Source organism: Haemaphysalis longicornis, unplaced genomic scaffold (assembly GCF_048455015.1).
Source record: "Haemaphysalis longicornis isolate Haplotype H1 unplaced genomic scaffold, Haemaphysalis longicornis Haplotype H1 scaffold_3, whole genome shotgun sequence".
In the NCBI taxonomy this organism is placed as follows: Eukaryota; Metazoa; Arthropoda; class Arachnida; order Ixodida; family Ixodidae; genus Haemaphysalis; species Haemaphysalis longicornis.
In genome coordinates this window covers 218,431,906-218,446,156 of record NW_027526335.1, presented here as the reverse complement: position 1 = coordinate 218,446,156, position 14,251 = coordinate 218,431,906, and positions in this window count along the sequence as shown.

Here is a 14,251-nt window from a genome sequence, read left to right as displayed (position 1 = left end):
ACGCAACTACCACAGTCAACAAGGCTGACAAAGTCGTTATTAATTAATTCATGGAGCAAGGACGCAACCCTGATGCGACAAAAAAAATAAGAAAGGCATCAGGAAGTTTCTCACCCTCATCGGTTCTTTATTTTTTGTCCCATCTCTACAATGTTATCATGTCTTAATATCACTAAAGTACCACAAGGATGCCACAATGGTTTTATATGTTTTCATGTTGTCTCAGCCTTCAAAATCGAGATTTTTATGCATTTCACAGCCGTAATAAACTCCACTTACAGGTCGTGCAGGATCGATCAAAACAGGAGGCAGCCAATTATTCTGGTAGCTTACAACGTACATCCTCCATGTAAATCACCTGGCTCTGTAAAACATTGGAGTTCAAGTAGTACACAGGCCGCAAAAATGCGGTGTAACGCCGTGAAATACTCGCTCTGAAAGGACATGACAGAATTTATTTTTTGTAGGTGCAAGAAAGGCACCTTCAGGTCTTTCACGCTAAAAAATAAGTACAGTGCTGACTGATTGAAACGCGACACTGAGAGTGCATGGCCGCCGGGTACATGCAGTGCTGTCCGTGGACACCCATGGAAGCTAGGTGTTGCATTGTGGTGTACCGCGAGGATGAGAGCGTGTTGACTGTAGGCTTACTGCTTTCGGTTGCCAATGCGCGGGACTGTGGTTCCCCGCAACGACAACGGGGCGGTGCGAGCCTGGAGCGCTGGAACGCGCTTGTGCCCCGACGGTTGTAGCCCAGCTGTGCGTGCAGCCAATTTCGTTACATAGTGAGCGCGCACTCTTGTTACGCGTGCCCCTCCGATGCGGTACAGTAGTGTTCATGTAATGCACAGTCACGCTCATCAGAATAAATAAAACTTCTGTACGCAGGAACACCGAATTTTCGCAGGATGTAAACTAAAATAGGAAAGACGCCTTTGGAGGTACGTTCGCGTGTGGTGCGGTGCATTGCTACTTCGTCAGCTCTCCTCTTTTTTTAGTTTATATCATGGAATTAAGTTGGCTGCTCTTTCGTGCAGGTGCTCGGTTTATTCAGATAAGCGTAGCATTGCCTTACATGCAAATTATCTCTATCGCATCGGAACGGCACGTGTAACAAGAGCGCGCGAGCAGACGATGTCGCGACATTGGCTGCGTGGAACGCCGGGCGGCTACCACCGCCTTACAAACACGCTCCTGCGCTTTAGGCTTGCAGCGCATCGCTGTCGCTGCGGGGAACCACTGCCCCACTTTTTGGCAACAGGAAGCAGCAAGCCTATGGTCAAAATGCTCTCATTCTCGTGGTATACCACAATGCAACATCTAGCTTCCACGGGCGTCCACTGGCGGAGCTGCATGTTCCGCAGGCCACGCGCTCGCAGTGTCGCGTTTCAATCCGTGACCACTGTACGTGCATTACAATCCTTACAAGGCTTTCAGCCATACTTTAAACGAACAGAAGACCCCTTACACTGAATTATTGTTACACTAAGCCTATTAAATATCCCTAGGTGGTAGAAATCTGTGGCCACAGATTTAAACTGTGCAAGCATATTCTCGGGTCCAAAGGGTGCGAAACGTGGTTAAGGCTTTTAAAGGAGGCATGAAAAGAAAACACAGGTTTGGTTCATTCAAAGGATTGCGTTGCTAGAATCATGCTGACACGATTTCTAACGTAAACTCCACTCAAATAAGCTACCAATTAGGAACAAAGGGAATGGCCATGCGACCCACTGGCTCATTTCCCGCAACAGAACCTATTTCATACCAGCCAGCTCTGCAGTTGGTGGAGGGCGGCAAAAGCAAACACGAATTTGGCAGAGCCTATAAGCTTGCCGAATGAGCTATTACGTTAAATTTAGGGCACATTCTTTTTACAGCAGTGAGAATGGTGGGACCAACAGTATAGGAAGTAGAGGAAAGTAGAGGAAACAGTAGGAAAGCGCACGTAAACATAGGAGTACCGATGCGTACTGCTGCTGGTACTGCGCGCACTATGCTTGGTTTAGCTGCACAGGACTGCGGGGCTTTGGGGTTTTATCGGACAACACTGGCCGATTGACGCAAGCAACGGTGTCTTACGTGAGCATATTTGTAGAGCGAGCACTATGTTTCACGAAACGATTATTATCTCCCTGAACAAAAACAAGCCAGGTTTAGATACGGTCAAACACGAACCAAAAGCAGAAAGCGGCTTGCCACGGCATGGCGGCACCATCAAGTTTCACTAACGGTAAAGAAGGCTTCCCAATCGGCTGCAGAGCGGTCAGTTCCTGTGATGTCAATGCAGACCACGAAAATGCATGATTTAGCGGGAAAATCAAAATTTTAATTTCAAATAATATTTTTCTTAGTGAATTAAGCATTGTTTCGAATTTGGACAACGGCTGGGGGCACCATACCACACGAAATCTTTCGAATAACACAAACTTGTACTTTGCCTTCATGGCTCCATTAAAATTCTCGCAGAGGCCCATGATGAACGTCTCAGCGTGCAATACCACCAAGGGTTGGCAAGTTGAAATGCTGAAGAAACGAAATAACGGGATCGCGAAGGAGCACGGTGGCAAGCCCACAACGTGCTTAATCTCTTTCGCACCGTGATTGTACCCCCGTCACATGCATATTTGTAACAATCACAACGTTGAACCCATGCTCCACACGTTACGGTCAACACAGTTTATGCAAGCCAGCTACAAATAACGTCAGACCACACAAGCATTTCTGTCTGATCATGACGATGCTGTATGAGATTAGGAAGGTGGAAAGTTTTCTTTCATTTAAACAGTGAAAGCTGCCGTGTGACTGCACCAGCAATGCAGGCTGGAACAGAGTGTTTTCAAGCTGCGACGTCTAATCAAGAATCTGGTCAAATGCTCACTGCCTAATGGACTTGTGCATGTGGTACTACTTATAAAGTTGCTGCAATGCTTAAATGTTGAAAATTCAACGTATATGCAACTCTTACGTATTATAACTACAAATTTATTGCAGCCTCCTTGCAATTCTTTGCCCGTTAAAGAAAACTACCCGTAAGAACAATGCTAAGCTGCCTAGTTCCTGTAAAAATTATACTGTGTTGAACTGCCTCCTCAACAAAAAAAAATAGGAGAGTGGGCGCTTTATTTTACAACCATTAACGCAGTTTTCTTTTCTTTTTTTCATGCAACAAGCTTTAGCGGACGAATCCACCCAAGTCAAGCGGCGGCCCCTGGGCCGTCAGCATAACATTTTCGTTACCGGCAATTGCAAGGGAGTCGATCACTCACACGGCATACTGGTTGCCGCTCCTGGAAGCCCATTCATGTGACCGCGCCGACGCAGCCGGTAATTTACGATAAAAGATGCGCGGCGAGCAGAACACCAAGGGAAATACTAAACACGTTTAACAAAACGGTGCTGCGGCAACGCGGACGAACATTTTAACATGCACTACAATAAACAATCACTTACGGCAGAACACGCAGCATTTTTCACACGTCGTGCCGACAGACTGGAAATTGCACTAGAGACTCTTGATTTCCGTATGCACGCACAACTTGTCAGGTGTTTTGTCAAATGGCGACCTCGACGTGCGCTTGCTACAGGAGCGCAGTACGGCGACGACGCAGGCGCTTTGCCAACACTCACGACGTTTCAGGTGGCACAAGAGCACTAACACGTAATAGTACGGAGGAGGAGCACGTAGTAATTCAAGTAACACCAGGAAAATAAAATAAAACCTGCAAAACCACGCACAACGAACTAGCCACTTTTTTTTGCACAGCGCACGTATGACAGTTGCTATGCAGTTGCTAGCCTGGACTAGACTTATTACTCCAGTTGGCTATATAGGAGTTACTTCATGATCACCCCTAAAGCAAACTAGGCAGACGCCATTATAGTATTTTGTTAAAGTTGATAATAGCAAACATATATATAATTGCAGTATATTTTAAGAGCTTCAATTTTTAAAATCCTTGTTTTTTTTCATAATAATTTTTTTTCTTCATTTTTGTTTAAAATGTTTTTTCTCACGTGCGCATTCCCCCGCAACCACTTGCTCTTCGACCGATCGAACAACATGTGGCCTCCAGCCATAAACTCGTAAACGTGAATTTGGGTCAACATCATCATCAGAGCTCGTTATTACTGCAGACCAAGTGAATGAACCTCACGAGGACGGGCAAAAAAAATATACATGTACATACAATGCAATGCAATACAATGCACAATGAAAAAGAAACAATGGTAAAATCAACAAAAAAATTTACCAGGACACATGCAATTACCACACCAAGCTTAAATTCACTCTCACATACACTCATAACAGGGTTTCCAACCACCTCAAAATAAAAATCGTGGCAACCAAGCAAAACCTAAAGCAGCTTAGTTAAATCCTAATGTTCAGTCTTTGAAAGTTGCTCAAATGTTCCTCTGACGCTTTCGGAAAGCCCCACTAAAAATACGTTCTTGAAATTTATTTCAGTCTTTTATTGTGCGTATAAACTGTGAACATATAAAAGTATTTGATCGGCCAAAGTATGTGCATGAACTACGGTGATGTGTATGTCACGTTTTCCTCGTGTCTAACAGACGAATAAATGGTGAAGGTGATAATCCAGTGTCACAGTTAATGAAAGATTTTGGAAAAGCTAAGCGGGGAATTCGTCGTCTAATGTGCGGCGGTTTAATTTTGATCAGGGCAATAATACTTGATGGATAATAAGTTCTTTTATATTTATTGCAAACAAAGCGAACGGCTCTCCCTTGCACCTTCTCTAAGTCGCTAATGCTTTTCTTCGTTCACTGATCCCAAACTACCACAGCATACCCTGGGTCAGGCCGAACTCTGAAATGTCATGCTAACAACGTAATTTTAGTGGGTGTGCCTCGAAGCTTATGCGGTACAGGAGCAAGTTCTCATAGCGCCGATGAAGTTAATGCTGAACGTGGTCATTCCAATCTAATCTCGAGTTTGTTTCTACACACAAGTATTAAGACTTTCGAAACACCTCGATGTAGTTGCTATAATAGTGCAAATGTGCTATTTCGTGAGGAAACAAAAATAAAACAAACAAAAGTGCCGACAGACGAAAGTCAAAATCGCCTAACATAGCCTGATGAAAAGTAAAACAAAAAAACACCCCAATCTGGCTACTTATAGCCGAATGTGACTACTAGGAAAACTGGGAATAAATAGAATCGGGAAAGATTGCTTCGCATGAGAGACGATTCTCAATATTTGTATATAGTTTTTGTCATAATTGCAAAACCCTTACTAACTTAGCTATGCTCACCTGCTTGTCTTAAAATTTTCAAGTGTAATTTTACTTGTTTGTGTCACGGTGGTCACAGAAGCTGAAGCCACTACCCGATCGCTGTTACTACGTATCCCACAACGCACCAGGGATATATTAGAAGACTACAGACTGGGAAGACAGGAATATCCACGTCCTCATCCCCAAATCACCAAAGAAGCAACGCCGTTAATAAGACTCTTTTCCGTATGCTTCACCGCTGCAGATGAGTGATTCTAGTCTGTACAGTTACGACTGCGAATTCCGCCGCACCCCCAACACTTCCCACCACACGGAGTGGGAGTGCAGGGGTGTGAAAGAACTCCCGAATGTCCTGGCGCAATCGACGGAGCAGTGGGAGGCACTCCTCAACAGTGAGGCCCTGGGTGACCAGCACGGCCTGGTGATCGGGGCCAGACAAGCAGCTGAGGGTCATGGCATCCTGGGTTAGCGACGCCACCCACCCCGGATGATCCACGCTACTGCAATGAAGATCATCCCGCGCTCAATTTTGGTTTTATAGGAATCAATAAATGTTTATTTCTCCTTTGCGTTTTGATCACGCACCAAGATACATGCTTGCACCTGACATTTTAGGCAGTAGTAGGTGAGGTTTGAGACATTCATTATAGTGTTTTATTTCGCCGTTCAAATGACTATAGCATACCCGGTGCTCCAGAGTGGTCTGTACAACGCTAGGGAAGGAAATTTTCGTATATCAAAATTTGGCGACTCCTATTTTAGCACTTGAGTAAATGTAGGTTAGCCGTCGGCCGTTCACAAACACGCTTCATTCCGTGATAGCGCCACGGCAGCCGGCTGGTAGAGGGGCTTGCCGAGCAGCAGACGCGTCTGCAGCGAACGAGAACACAAGCACTGGCGAAAACGAGCCCAGTCCCGGTGGCTAATTTCAACGCAACTTGCAGTACTAAGAAATATCGCTTGAGCAGACAAAGCATATTTCAGCGGAGTCTTACCTCAGCGCGAGAACTGCGGCACGCACACAACGAAAGAAGCATGCATCAAGCGGCTGTAGCCGCGACAGGCGCGGCGAAAGAACCACCCGCGCGCCCGATGCGAGCGCGCGCGCGGTGGCTGCGCAGTGGGACCACTTCGCTTGCGTCGCCTCCCGGTCGCCCTCTTTCTATTCTACCACTCGTTCGCGAGCTCTCGGGGAGTTTACGCTCCCTGTCCAGGTGCACGAAACAAAGCATAAACCACACCACTCGAAAGGCCGGTCCGGGCACTACATCCTGAAATTGTATCCTGGCGACACTAGCAAAAAGAAACCCTATTATCTAGCGTACCCCACGAAGGTGTACACGGCCCCACCTGGCATGGGCCGCGTTCGCCGTCTTGTCGTCCGGTCGTCACAATCAAGAAACACATTATAAAAATTAAGTTGGCCGGCATATTGTTGAATTTTGTGTAGCTCGAAATACGTCTGGTTCTCTCTGACAAGCTGAGCATCCCTGCCCGAGCAATTCGCTACAACAGACGGAGGAACGAAAGTGCGGAAGGAGACGTAAACACGATGTAGTAAAGAAGACTGATAAGTGTCGCCAGGGGAGGTTATACTGCTCTCGCAACTGGGTCATGTACGCAGGCTTAGGGATTGCGGGCGAGGTATGGAAAAGCTGCCCGTGTAGTATATAGTTTCCCTCACTATGGTTTGCAGGTTCGCATCCATCGTCGCCTCTTTTTATCAACCTCTAAATCTACTATTTACCGTGAACTATCTGGCGTCTAATCCAAAAATCTTGTTTCTTGAAAACTCTTTATCCATACAGCGCGAACGTTTTGATAGAAGGCGCAGCTTTCGGTCATATAACTTTCTGCTTCATTATTCTTGAAAACCGAGTTAAATGCCGAGGCTGACGATGCGATCAATTTGCTCTGTTGGGTTGCTCTATTTGCTCAGTTGCCGTGCGTGACCTGCTTACGCCTTGTTGACCGTTGGGAGTTCTGGTTATAAAAAGCCGCTTTCTGTGAGCGTCGCGCAGTTCTCTGAGAATCCTGCTGTTGACATTTACTCAGCCCGACCCAGTTGGCCTGTTGTAAGCACGGCAGTGCATTACTGTCTGTATCGTTCCTGCTCTTTACTCGCCACTCATAAAACAATTTAAGTTTGGCTCTGCGCCCTTCGTCGTTCGGAATGGTGGCAACTTCTATAAAGGCCAAATCGTCGACCACACTACCACGGCTTGACGAAATGTCGGCTCTTGGACGCCTTTGCCAATGCTTTCGTTAATGCTGTAGTATTCGTCTATATTGCAAGCTATGCTTTTATTGAATAGAAATCTCGCTCCCAGTTCTCCTCTGTCCGCTAGAGCATGGTAACATAGGACGTGTTCATTTTTCAGCACTGTAAAGGCTTCACCTGTCTTCCTAACCTCATTAAGCCCTATGATTTCCCATTTAACGCCCTCTAATTCCTCGAACACGGCCTCTAGACTCACTTCGCTAGATAAGGTTCTTGTGTTAATTATTGCCAGGTTCAGATTCAAATGGCGGCCTGTCCGGGTCCAGGGATTCTTAGCCCCATCTGCTGCGTCAGAGGCATGACCGCCGCCGTGGTTACTTGCTTCGCAGCCACTAAAGACTGAGGGACGTAGGTTAATTGGAGTATTCATGGAAGGTTGTGGCCGTTACTACACCAGAGTGGCCAATTCTGCTCCGAGATCTTACCGGCAATGGTGGCCGCCGTCAGGCCGCACCCCAATCCCCATTCTGTAATTCCATCAATACGCGGATTTTTTTCCGGTGGGAATTGTCTGGTACCGGGATTCAAATAACGGTCCTTCTGCACGCGAGTCCTTTTGCACGCGGTACTTTATATGTAGTAGGGTAAAATGACTTTCAAATTGCCATACGAAGATTTTATTTCAGACGAGAAGTATCAAACTTTAAAAGTGGCGTCCTTTCTCCTCTTTCTGAGTTCCGCAATGCTATTGCCTATGTGTGTATTCAAGGCAAAATGAAGTCAAAAGACTTTGGCCTATTTCCTCTGTGTTGCTTCTAGGACATTGGGTGGAAGATAGAACCTAAATTTGCTGTCTTGATTATTTGTCTGTGTGCCATAATGCTGTTGCTCATGCATCAAAAGACTGACTTATGTCCTTTGTGTTCCCTCTAGGAGATTGGGTGGAAGATAGAACGATTTGTTGCCATACATTCTTTTTCTGAAGTGCCGTAAACTAAACAATCCTGCTGTGCTTACTCAAGTAAACATGAAGTCGAGCATGTAAGCCTTAATTATACTCAAAAGGTTGAGTTCTTTGGCTTGGCTAGAGATTGTAAAAAAACAATGCCGATGGTTTGTGGAAATTCTGCAGCACTGTATATGTTATCTCGTGCTAGTGAGGTCTGATGAATTCGTAGAATTAATATTGTCACGAGGAGAAGAAGACGGGCGGAGTAGGGTATGCGCCGCTGTGGGCCCGATGAAGGACGAAGAAGAAGAGCTGTGTGTGGGGCGTGCAGCCTGGGCAAACGCTCTGCAGCAGCTGTCTTGTAAATAATGTAAATAGGTTATTTCGTACTCTAAATAGATCGCATCGTCATCCTCCATGTTTCGCCTCATTCCTTCTACCACCACGTAACATTTTGGTGGAGGTGCTGGGTATCGATCCCCATCGCGGTCTCAGCCTCGCCCGGACTCTTCTTCCGAAGCAATTGCTACAAGCCTCTTGGATCCCGTCGGCCCGCCCCAGCCCCGGTAAGCCATGGACAAGACCATCCCCAGCCCCGTTTCCCCAGCCAATGACCCGCCGTGACCTTCCGACGTGACCAGCTGCGACCCAACGATACGACGACGCCGATCCCCTGCCCAGTTCTCCGGCGGCGCTCCAAGGGCTTTGGCCGCTGCTTCGCTCCATCGGCAGGAAACGCTGTTCAGGGGCCGCAGCTCATCGAACCATCGTAATCCGTGGCGGTCAGAACATTTCCCCTCTCTTCTCCTCTCATTCGCATCCTCGCCGCATCAGAACATTTATTGTGATATCGACCGGGACGGTCGCCTTCGACGCGGGGGATATGTCACGAGGAGAAGAAGAAGGGCGGAGTAGGGTATGCGCCGCTGTGGGCCCGATGAAGGACGAAGAAGAGCTGTGTGTGGGGCGTGCAGCCTGGGCAAACGCTCTGCAGCAGCTGTCTTGTAAATAATGTAAATAGGTTATTTCGTACTCTAAATAGATCGCATCGTCATCCTCCATGGTTTGCCTCATTCCTTCTACCGCCACGTAACAATATTACCAACTGGTACGTTTGTATAAAACAGTGGCGTAAGAAGGATACATATTAAACGAGGCCTTTCGAAGTGCCTCCTCCCTCCTCCTACGCATACAAATGGAAGGGAGAAGAATACAAAGAGCAGAAAAACTAAAAAAACCAAAAAGCCGAATACAAAACAAAGCAATAAAAACAAAAACAGCCTAAAAAGTGGTTTCTGATTGTCCTAGTCTTTGTGTTTTCCTTCAGGGTCGTTGTAAATTGGCTTATCCTTGCAGCGAAATGCTGAAGCCGTGTACTGTTTATTGGGGTAGCGCTTGCGATAGAAAAATATTGCCGCAGAAAAAAAAACAAGGGACATATTCATATTAGAACATTAACTTAAATCGTCAAAATATACCCTAAGGCAAGAAAACTTCCATTGAAACACAGAGTTAAAAAAGTTCATCTGGTTGATTTCGAACCTCCAACCGTTGAATCATTGAGCGAGAATTTAACCTGTAGGCCACGGAAGCGGAATGCGGGGCCATTGTAAACGTGGGTTTAAATATTTCAGCTTGCCGAGCCTTGCCAAGCCTCCATCTCAGTGAACTATTTGCATGCATGAATAACCCGATTCAGGGTGCGCGCGTGTGTGTGTGTGTGTGTGTGTGTGCGTGCGCGCGCGTGTGTGCGTGTGTGCGCGTGTGTGTGTGTGTGTGTGTGTGTGTGTGTGTGTGTGTGTGTGTGTGTGTGTGTGTGTGTGTGTGTGTGTGTGTGTGTGTGTGTGTGTGTGTGTGTGTGTGTGTGTGCGTGCGCGCGCGCGTGTGTGCGTGTGTGCGGGGAATAATTTTTTTATGCACCCGTTCTGTTTATGAAGGGTAAAGAAGTGAATGCTTGGACGCTAAACAAAATACTAAACATAAACAGTCAATCATGATGTAGATGACGATGATAATACTTTGTTTGTTCATCAATTTTTATTTGCTTTTGAGTAACCTAGGACAACAAAAGACGTTGCCTGCTATTAAAATGTACTGCTATTATATATACGGTTGATATTATTACCTTTGACAAAATACTATAAAAGCGTCTGCCTAGTTTGCTTCAAGTGTGATTATAGAATAGCTGCTATATAGCCTACTGTAGTAATGAGTCTAGTCTAGACTAGCAGTCAGTGCGGTACTAGTTGCGGTGTGCAAAAAAAACGTGGCCTGTTCGTTGTTTGTTGTTCGTGGTTTTGGTGGTTTGATTTCGGTGTGTTGGTGTTACGTGAATTGCTACGTGCTCCTCCTGCCGTAATATTACCTGTTAGTGCTCTTGTGCCACCTGAAACGTCGTGAGTGCTGACAAAGCGCCTCTATCGTCGCCGTACTGCGCTGCTGTAGTAAACGCACATCGAGGTAGCCATTTGGCAAAACACCTAACAAGTTGTGCGCGCCTACGTGAAGAGCCCTATACTGCAAGTTCCAGTCAGTCGGTGTGACGTGTGAAAAAATGCTGCGCGTTCTCCCGTAAGTGATTATTTATCGTGGTGCATGTTAAAATTTTCGTCCGCGTTGCCGCAGCGCCGTTTTGTTAAACGTGTTTAATATTTTTCTTGGTGTTCTGCTCGCCGCGCTAGTTTTACCGTTAATTACCGGCTGCGTCGGCGCGGTCACATGAATGGTTGTCTAGGAGCGGCGGACAGTATGCTGTGTAAGTGATCGACCCCCTTGCCATTGCCGGCAATGAAAATGTTATCATGCTGACGGCCCAGTGGCCGGAGCTTGGCTTGGGTGGATAACACCGCTAAAACTGGTTGCATAAAACAATCGCGCCAATCCACCCCGTTAATGTGGTTGGAAAGCAAAGCTGTAAACGGCACCCATAACGATTACCCAAGCGACGTCTCTTAAATTCCCTCACATCGCTCAGTAAATATTAAACCAGAGAGAAGTGAAATGCACTCAACCACACCATTTATTACTTCAAAGAGATATTCTTGGTAAGGTTAAACCAATTCATAATGCATGAACGGTGTTTGGTTGAGTTGTATTGGTGTAGCACAAGAGTGGAATCTTTTTTTTTTATGAAATTAAAGCTCCAACCCGGTGTTAGACGATCTGACCTCTCCGTCTCTGCGCCGCGGACCGAGGCGACGAGATTTGCGGCAGAGAAGGAGGAGAAGGGGAAAGAAATACTTCTGTTCAGATTTCTGAACGGCCCAGAGTGCAGCCCTGGGGAGTGATTCCTTCTTCTGTGGGGCCCATATGCAGTCCGCGCGGCCTGTGTTCTGTCCACCCGCTGAAGGTGGGTAGGTAGAGAGGGCCTGGACAGCAGCATCTCCCATTGCTCTTGTTGGGTAGTTGATGGAAAGAGAGGAGGGTGCTCAGGGCTAAAGTCGCACACCCCGATTACGGGGCGGAGTGTTCCTACTTCTGAGCAAAATTTACGTTCAGCGTCGTAGCGATTCGGATGCATTAAGTGAAGACGCGTAGGCTCTGGGAAGGAGCCCGGATTGTATGCGCCGTACGGTAGTTTGTTGTTCTCTAGAAACGTCAGGGTAAGGCGAAAGTACGGTCCGTCTCAGAAGGCGATAATGCTGGGTTATCTCCCTGAACGTGACAAGCGGGTGACTGTCCTCGTGCAGCTCCATAGCACGGGAGGTAAAAGCGCGGGCTTGTTGGGTGGGTGTATTTGTTGCTCTCCATTGAAGCGTGAGGGGGTGTCCAGATGAGCTGAATGGAAGCGTTTTGGGAGTGCTTTTTTAGCACGTGCAGTGCAGGTCAGGACACCGAACCCGACTGGTAATTCCAGTAGGCCTGCTGGGAATCGGTGACTACCCTCCGAACCCCTGGTTGAGTGAGAGCCAAGGTGATGGCTGCCTCTTCTGCTGCCGTCATTTCTTGGATCCTAAGCGAGGTTCATGCGAGGAGGTTGGTTCTGGAGGTAGCCACGATGATCTCGTGTTGCTGCCATCGATGTTTGGAGGCAGTCTGTGTAGATAACTGCATGATCCCCACCGAGGGTGGTATTTAGCGCTTGAGCCCGTGCTTTTCGGTGACCGTCGTCATGTGAGGGGCTCATATTTCTAAGCAAAGGGAGCATCTTTAGTTTTAGTCGCTAAGAGTCTGGGAGTACGTACAGCGGAGTGACATTCTGGGCTGCGCAGCCAATCTGGTGAAGCATGCGGTTACCCACCGCAGATCTGGGTCGGACTTTCTGGTTAGAAAGATGCCTTCTATCAGCTCTTTCACCGTGTTGTGGAGCACCGTGCTAAGCAGCCTCTGTGTGGACGCACTCATGAGAAGACCAACGGCCTGCTTGACCTCATTTTTAATAATTATATAAAGCATCTCTACACTCTTAATCTGGATCCACATAAGATCAACTTAGTAACTGGAACTTTTTTGCAAAAAAGTTCCACCTATATATTTGGAACCGTGTTCCAAATACCCTGAAAATGTAAGTGGAACAGTGCACCACATATTTTTGCAGCTAAATTATCTGGATCGGCGTTCCAAATAAAAATATACAGATCACTGTTCCAAATAAACGGGTAGTGTAATTTACTGGAACACTGATCCACGTAAAATGATTATGGATTTATCCGGTGCGCCGTTCCAGGTACCTTCAGATGAGCTGTTTATATAAAACGGTGTTCCGATAGACGTTGAGAAGCTGTCTATGGGACTCCACTTTTCCAACATATCTGCTTTCCTGTTCGTATAAACTGAGGTCATTTGCCAGGCTAGCGGATTTATTGGTATCAGAAGGAAACCGCAAGCACCATTCTAACGCAGCCTTGACATATGGCCCACAGTGATACCAACAATTGGAAAACAGAAACCGCCGCAGCAGTGTGGTCCCTGACAGTTCCCAACAGTTGCCTATCGGAGCACAGTTCTATATAAAAGTTGGTTTGAGATACCTGGAGCGGTACACAGAGACTTTGGCTTCATCCGCCGAATCCTGTTCTGGGTTTTGGCTGCATGTAAAAGAAACAAGACTCGCATTAAAATACATACCAAACCAACTATTAGCACTGATACAATGCTTTTCAAAACACTAAGCAAATTTTATTCGCTCGTATTATTGCGTACATTTGAGATACGGAGACATATCTGTTTCCACTTGGGCAGAAAATGACCAGCGTACAGGATCAAATACCAAACGATATCAAGTGGCCAAAACGATCTAAGTGACATTTTCCTCTTTTTGCTAATATTTACCATTCTTGTTTGCTAAAAACACATGGGTAATAAAGATGGCTTTAAGCGCAACCGCGTCACAAACAGACTTGTACATCTACCGTCGCACTAACTCAAAAAGCATTACACAACAGTGAGCATAAATGCTGTTGTCTCACATGAAATCAGGTACCGCAAATGCGGAAGTACCCACAGCGCTTGCCATACCACAGTTTACGCATCCCGGTTCCAAAAAATGCAGTTTGCTATTAAATTGTAGGGAAAAGCCAAAAATACAAGCCATACACGGTTGGATTATCACAAGACCTGCACGAGTGTAGGAAAAGAACACCGGAGCCAATACTAACAATTTAACATTTGCACAGAAAAACGTATCGGAAGCATGTGGCACTATTGCACAACTAAAACATACACCATATATCAATATCAAGCTAACTGTAATATCAAGCTAACTGTAGCCAAAACCGACTATATACGCGCCCTGAAAAAGCCTTTCACTGAAGCCGCGTCGCTTCCCCGACAATTTGTAGCTATTTAAAATAACTTATCCAAAAAAAGCTCATAGCACCCAGT